We start from the raw sequence: 7,220 nt of genomic DNA, 5'->3' as shown, positions 1-7,220 counted from the left end.
TTCATTTTTGATAATCATCATCTAACAGGGGAGGGAGATACCTAATCATCATCTAACAGGGGAAGGGAGAGGAGATACCTTATCATCATCTAACAGGGGAAGGGAGAGGAGATACCTAATCATCATCTAGCAGGGGAAGGGAAGGGAGAGGAGATACCTAATCATCATCTAACAGGGGAAGGGAAGGGAGAGGAGATACCTTATCATCATCTAACAGGGAAAGTTCATAATAACTATACCACTGTGTTTTATATATTTATTACCTAACCCTGAGTTCATAATAACTATACCACTGTGTTTTATATATTTATTATCTAACCCTGAGTTCATAATAACTATACCACTGTGTTTTATATATTTATTATCTAACCCTGAGTTCATAATAACTGTGTTTTATATATTTATTATCTAACCCTGAGTTCATAATAACTATACCACTGTGTTTTATATATTTATTATCTAACCCTGAGTTCATAATAACTGTTTTATATATTTATTATCTAACCCTGAGTTCATAATAACTATACCACTGTGTTTTATATATTTATTATCTAACCCTGAGTTCATAATAACTGTGTTTTATATATTTATTATCTAACCCTGAGTTCATAATAACTATACCACTGTGTTTTATATATTTATTATCTAACCCTGAGTTCATATTAACTATACCACTGTGTTTTATATATTTATTACCTAACCCTGAGTTCATAATAACTATACCACTGTGTTTTATATATTTATTATCTAACCCTGAGTTCATAATAACTATACCACTGTGTTTTATATATTTATTATCTAACCCTGAGTTCATAATAACTGTGTTTTATATATTTATTACCTAACCCTGAGTTCATAATAACTGTGTTTTATATATTTATTACCTAACCCTCAGTTCATAATAACTATACCACTGTGTTTTATATATTTATTACCTAACCCTGAGTTCATAATAACTATACCACTGTGTTTTATATATTTATTACCTAACCCTGAGTTCATAATAACTGTGTTTTATATATTTATTACCTAACCCTGAGTTCATAATAACTATACCACTGTGGTTTATATATTTATTATCTAACCCTGAGTTCATAATAACTATACCACTGTGTTTTATATATTTATTACCTAACCCTGAGTTCATAATAACTATACCACTGTGTTTTATATATTTATTATCTAACCCTGAGTTCATAATAACTATACCACTGTGTTTTATATATTTATTACCTAACCCTGAGTTCATAATAACTATACCACTGTGTTTTATATATTTATTATCTAACCCTGAGTTCATAATAACTATACCACTGTGTTTTATATATTTATTATCCAACCCTGAGTTCATATTAACTATACCACTGTGTTTTATATATTTATTACCTAACCCTGAGTTCATAATAACTGTGTTTTATATATTTATTACCTAACCTTGAGTTCATAATAACTATAGCACTGTGTTTTATATATTTATTACCTAACCCTGAGTTCATATTAACTATACCACTGTGTTTTATATATTTATTACCTAACCCTGAGTTCATAATAACTGTGTTTTATATATTTATTATCTAACCCTGAGTTCATATTAACTATACCACTGTGTTTTATATATTTATTATCCACCCTGAGTTCATAATAACTGTGTTTTATATATTTATTATCTAACCCTGAGTTCATAATAACTATACCACTGTGTTTTATATATTTATTATCTAACCCTGAGTTCATAATAACTATACCACTGTGTTTTATATATTTATTATCTAACCCTGAGTTCATAATAACTGTGTTTTATATATTTATTATCTAACCCTGAGTTCATAATAACTATACCACTGTGTTTTATATATTTATTATCTAACCCTGAGTTCATAATAACTATACCACTGTGTTTTATATATTTATTATCTAACCCTGAGTTCATAATAACTATACCACTGTGTTTTATATATTTATTATCTAACCCTGAGTTCATAATAACTATACCACTGTGTTTTATATATTTATTACCTAACCCTGAGTTCATAATAACTATACCACTGTGTTTTATATATTTATTATCTAACCCTGAGTTCATAATAACTGTGTTTTATATATTTATTATCTAACCCTGAGTTCATAATAACTATACCACTGTGTTTTATATATTTATTATCTAACCCTGAGTTCATAATAACTATACCACTGTGTTTTATATATTTATTATCCAACCCTGAGTTCATAATAACTGTGTTTTATATATTTATTATCCACCCTGAGTTCATAATAACTGTGTTTTATATATTTATTACCTAACCCTGAGTTCATAATAACTATACCACTGTGTTTTATATATTTATTACCTAACCCTGAGTTCATAATAACTATACCACTGTGTTTTATATATTTATTATCTAACCCTGAGTTCATAATAACTGTGTTTTATATATTTATTACCTAACCCTGAGTTCATAATAACTGTGTTTTATATATTTATTATCTAACCCTGAGTTCATAATAACTATACCACTGTGTTTTATATATTTATTATCTAACCCTGAGTTCATAATAACTATACCACTGTGTTTTATATATTTATTATCTAACCCTGAGTTCATAATAACTATACCACTGTGTTTTATATATTTATTATCTAACCCTGAGTTCATAATAACTATACCACTGTGTTTTATATATTTATTATCTAACCCTGAGTTCATAATAACTATACCACTGTGTTTTATATATTTATTATCCAACCCTGAGTTCATAATAACTGTGTTTTATATATTTATTATCCACCCTGAGTTCATAATAACTGTGTTTTATATATTTATTACCTAACCCTGAGTTCATAATAACTATACCACTGTGTTTTATATATTTATTACCTAACCCTGAGTTCATAATAACTATACCACTGTGTTTTATATATTTATTATCTAACCCTGAGTTCATAATAACTGTGTTTTATATATTTATTACCTAACCCTGAGTTCATAATAACTGTGTTTTATATATTTATTATCTAACCCTGAGTTCATAATAACTATACCACTGTGTTTTATATATTTATTATCTAACCCTGAGTTCATAATAACTATACCACTGTGTTTTATATATTTATTATCTAACCCTGAGTTCATAATAACTATACCACTGTGTTTTATATATTTATTATCTAACCCTGAGTTCATAATAACTATACCACTGTGTTTTATATATTTATTATCTAACCCTGAGTTCATAATAACTATACCACTGTGTTTTATATATTTATTATCTAACCCTGAGTTCATAATAACTATACCACTGTGTTTTATATATTTATTATCTAACCCTGAGTTCATAATAACTGTGTTTTATATATTTATTATCTAACCCTGAGTTCATAATAACTGTGTTTTATATATTTATTATCTAACCCTGAGTTCATAATAACTATACCACTGTGTTTTATATATTTATTATCTAACCCTGAGTTCATAATAACTATACCACGGTGTTTTATATATTTATTATCTAACCCTGAGTTCATAATAACTATACCACTGTGTTTTATATATTTATTATCTAACCCTGAGTTCATAATAACTGTGTTTTATATATTTATTATCTAACCCTGAGTTCATATTAACTATACCACTGTGTTTTATATATTTATTATCCACCCTGAGTTCATAATAACTGTGTTTTATATATTTATTATCTAACCCTGAGTTCATAATAACTATACAACTGTGTTTTATATATTTATTATCTAACCCTGAGTTCATAATAACTATACCACTGTGTTTTATATATTTATTATCTAACCCTGAGTTCATAATAACTGTGTTTTATATATTTATTATCTAACCCTGAGTTCATAACTATACCACTGTGTTTTATATATTTATTATCTAACCCTGAGTTCATAATAACTATACCACTGTGTTTTATATATTTATTATCTAACCCTGAGTTCATAATAACTATACCACTGTGTTTTATATATTTATTATCTAACCCTGAGTTCATAATAACTGTGTTTTATATATTTATTATCTAACCCTGAGTTCATAACTATACCACTGTGTTTTATATATTTATTATCTAACCCTGAGTTCATAATAACTATACCACTGTGTTTTATATATTTATTATCTAACCCTGAGTTCATAATAACTATACCACTGTGTTTTATATATTTATTATCTAACCCTGAGTTTATAATAACTGTGTTTTATATATTTATTATCCAACCCTGAGTTCATAATAACTGTGTTTTATATATTTATTATCTAACCCTGAGTTCATAATAACTATACCACTGTGTTTTATATATTTATTATCTAACCCTGAGTTCATAATAACTATACCACTGTGTTTTATATATTTATTATCTAACCCTGAGTTCATAATAACTGTGTTTTATATATTTATTATCTAACCCTGAGTTTATAATAACTGTGTTTTATATATTTATTACCTAACCCTGAGTTCATAATAACTATACCACTGTGTTTTATATATTTATTATCTAACCCTGAGTTCATAATAACTATACCATTGTGTTTTATATATTTATTACCTAACCCTGAGTTCATAATAACTATACCACTGTGTTTTATATATTTATTATCTAACCCTGAGTTCATAATAACTATACCACTGTGTTTTATATATTTATTATCTAACCCTGAGTTCATAATAACTGTGTTTTATATATTTATTATCTAACCCTGAGTTCATAATATCTATACCACTGTGTTTTATATATTTATTATCTAACCCTGAGTTCATAATAACTATACCACTGTGTTTTATATATTTATTATCTAACCCTGAGTTCATAATAACTATACCACTGTGTTTTATATATTTATTATCTAACCCTGAGTTCATAATAACTATACCACTGTGTTTTATATATTTATTATCTAACCCTGAGTTCATAATAACTGTGTTTTATATATTTATTATCTAACCCTGAGTTCATAATAACTATACCACTGTGTTTTATATATTTATTATCTAACCCTGAGTTCATAATAACTATACCACTGTGTTTTATATATTTATTATCTAACCCTGAGTTCATAATAACTATACCACTGTGTTTTATATATTTATTATCTAACCCTGAGTTCATAATAACTATACCACTGTGTTTTATATATTTATTATCCAACCCTGAGTTCATAATAACTGTGTTTTATATATTTATTATCCACCCTGAGTTCATAATAACTGTGTTTTATATATTTATTACCTAACCCTGAGTTCATAATAACTATACCACTGTGTTTTATATATTTATTACCTAACCCTGAGTTCATAATAACTATACCACTGTGTTTTATATATTTATTATCTAACCCTGAGTTCATAATAACTGTGTTTTATATATTTATTACCTAACCCTGAGTTCATAATAACTATACCACTGTGTTTTATATATTTATTATCTAACCCTGAGTTCATAATAACTATACCACTGTGTTTTATATATTTATTATCTAACCCTGAGTTCATAATAACTATACCACTGTGTTTTATATATTTATTATCTAACCCTGAGTTCATAATAACTGTGTTTTATATATTTATTATCTAACCCTGAGTTCATAATAACTGTGTTTTATATATTTATTATCTAACCCTGAGTTCATAATAACTATACCACTGTGTTTTATATATTTATTATCTAACCCTGAGTTCATAATAACTGTGTTTTATATATTTATTATCTAACCCTGAGTTCATAATAACTGTTTTATATATTTATTATCTAACCCTGAGTTCATAATAACTATACCACTGTGTTTTATATATTTATTATCTAACCCTTTCATAATAACTGTGTTTTATATATTTATTATCTAACCCTGAGTTCATAATAACTATACCACTGTGTTTTATATATTTATTATCTAACCCTGAGTTCATATTAACTATACCACTGTGTTTTATATATTTATTACCTAACCCTGAGTTCATAATAACTATACCACTGTGTTTTATATATTTATTATCTAACCCTGAGTTCATAATAACTATACCACTGTGTTTTATATATTTATTATCTAACCCTACCACTGTGTTCATAATAACTGTGTTTTATATATTTATTACCTAACCCTGAGTTCATAATAACTGTGTTTTATATATTTATTACCTAACCCTCAGTTCATAATAACTATACCACTGTGTTTTATATATTTATTACCTAACCCTGAGTTCATAATAACTATACCACTGTGTTTTATATATTTATTACCTAACCCTGAGTTCATAATAACTGTGTTTTATATATTTATTACCTAACCCTGAGTTCATAATAACTATACCACTGTGGTTTATATATTTATTATCTAACCCTGAGTTCATAATAACTATACCACTGTGTTTTATATATTTATTACCTAACCCTGAGTTCATAATAACTATACCACTGTGTTTTATATATTTATTATCTAACCCTGAGTTCATAATAACTATACCACTGTGTTTTATATATTTATTACCTAACCCTGAGTTCATAATAACTATACCACTGTGTTTTATATATTTATTATCTAACCCTGAGTTCATAATAACTATACCACTGTGTTTTATATATTTATTATCCAACCCTGAGTTCATATTAACTATACCACTGTGTTTTATATATTTATTACCTAACCCTGAGTTCATAATAACTGTGTTTTATATATTTATTACCTAACCTTGAGTTCATAATAACTATAGCACTGTGTTTTATATATTTATTACCTAACCCTGAGTTCATATTAACTATACCACTGTGTTTTATATATTTATTACCTAACCCTGAGTTCATAATAACTGTGTTTTATATATTTATTATCTAACCCTGAGTTCATATTAACTATACCACTGTGTTTTATATATTTATTATCCACCCTGAGTTCATAATAACTGTGTTTTATATATTTATTATCTAACCCTGAGTTCATAATAACTATACCACTGTGTTTTATATATTTATTATCTAACCCTGAGTTCATAATAACTATACCACTGTGTTTTATATATTTATTATCTAACCCTGAGTTCATAATAACTGTGTTTTATATATTTATTATCTAACCCTGAGTTCATAATAACTATACCACTGTGTTTTATATATTTATTATCTAACCCTGAGTTCATAATAACTATACCACTGTGTTTTATATATTTATTATCTAACCCTGAGTTCATAATAACTATACCACTGTGTTTTATATATT

This window comes from Oncorhynchus clarkii, chromosome 18 (genome assembly GCF_045791955.1).
Source record: "Oncorhynchus clarkii lewisi isolate Uvic-CL-2024 chromosome 18, UVic_Ocla_1.0, whole genome shotgun sequence".
In the NCBI taxonomy this organism is placed as follows: Eukaryota; Metazoa; Chordata; class Actinopteri; order Salmoniformes; family Salmonidae; genus Oncorhynchus; species Oncorhynchus clarkii.
This window is presented reverse-complemented; position numbering follows the sequence as displayed.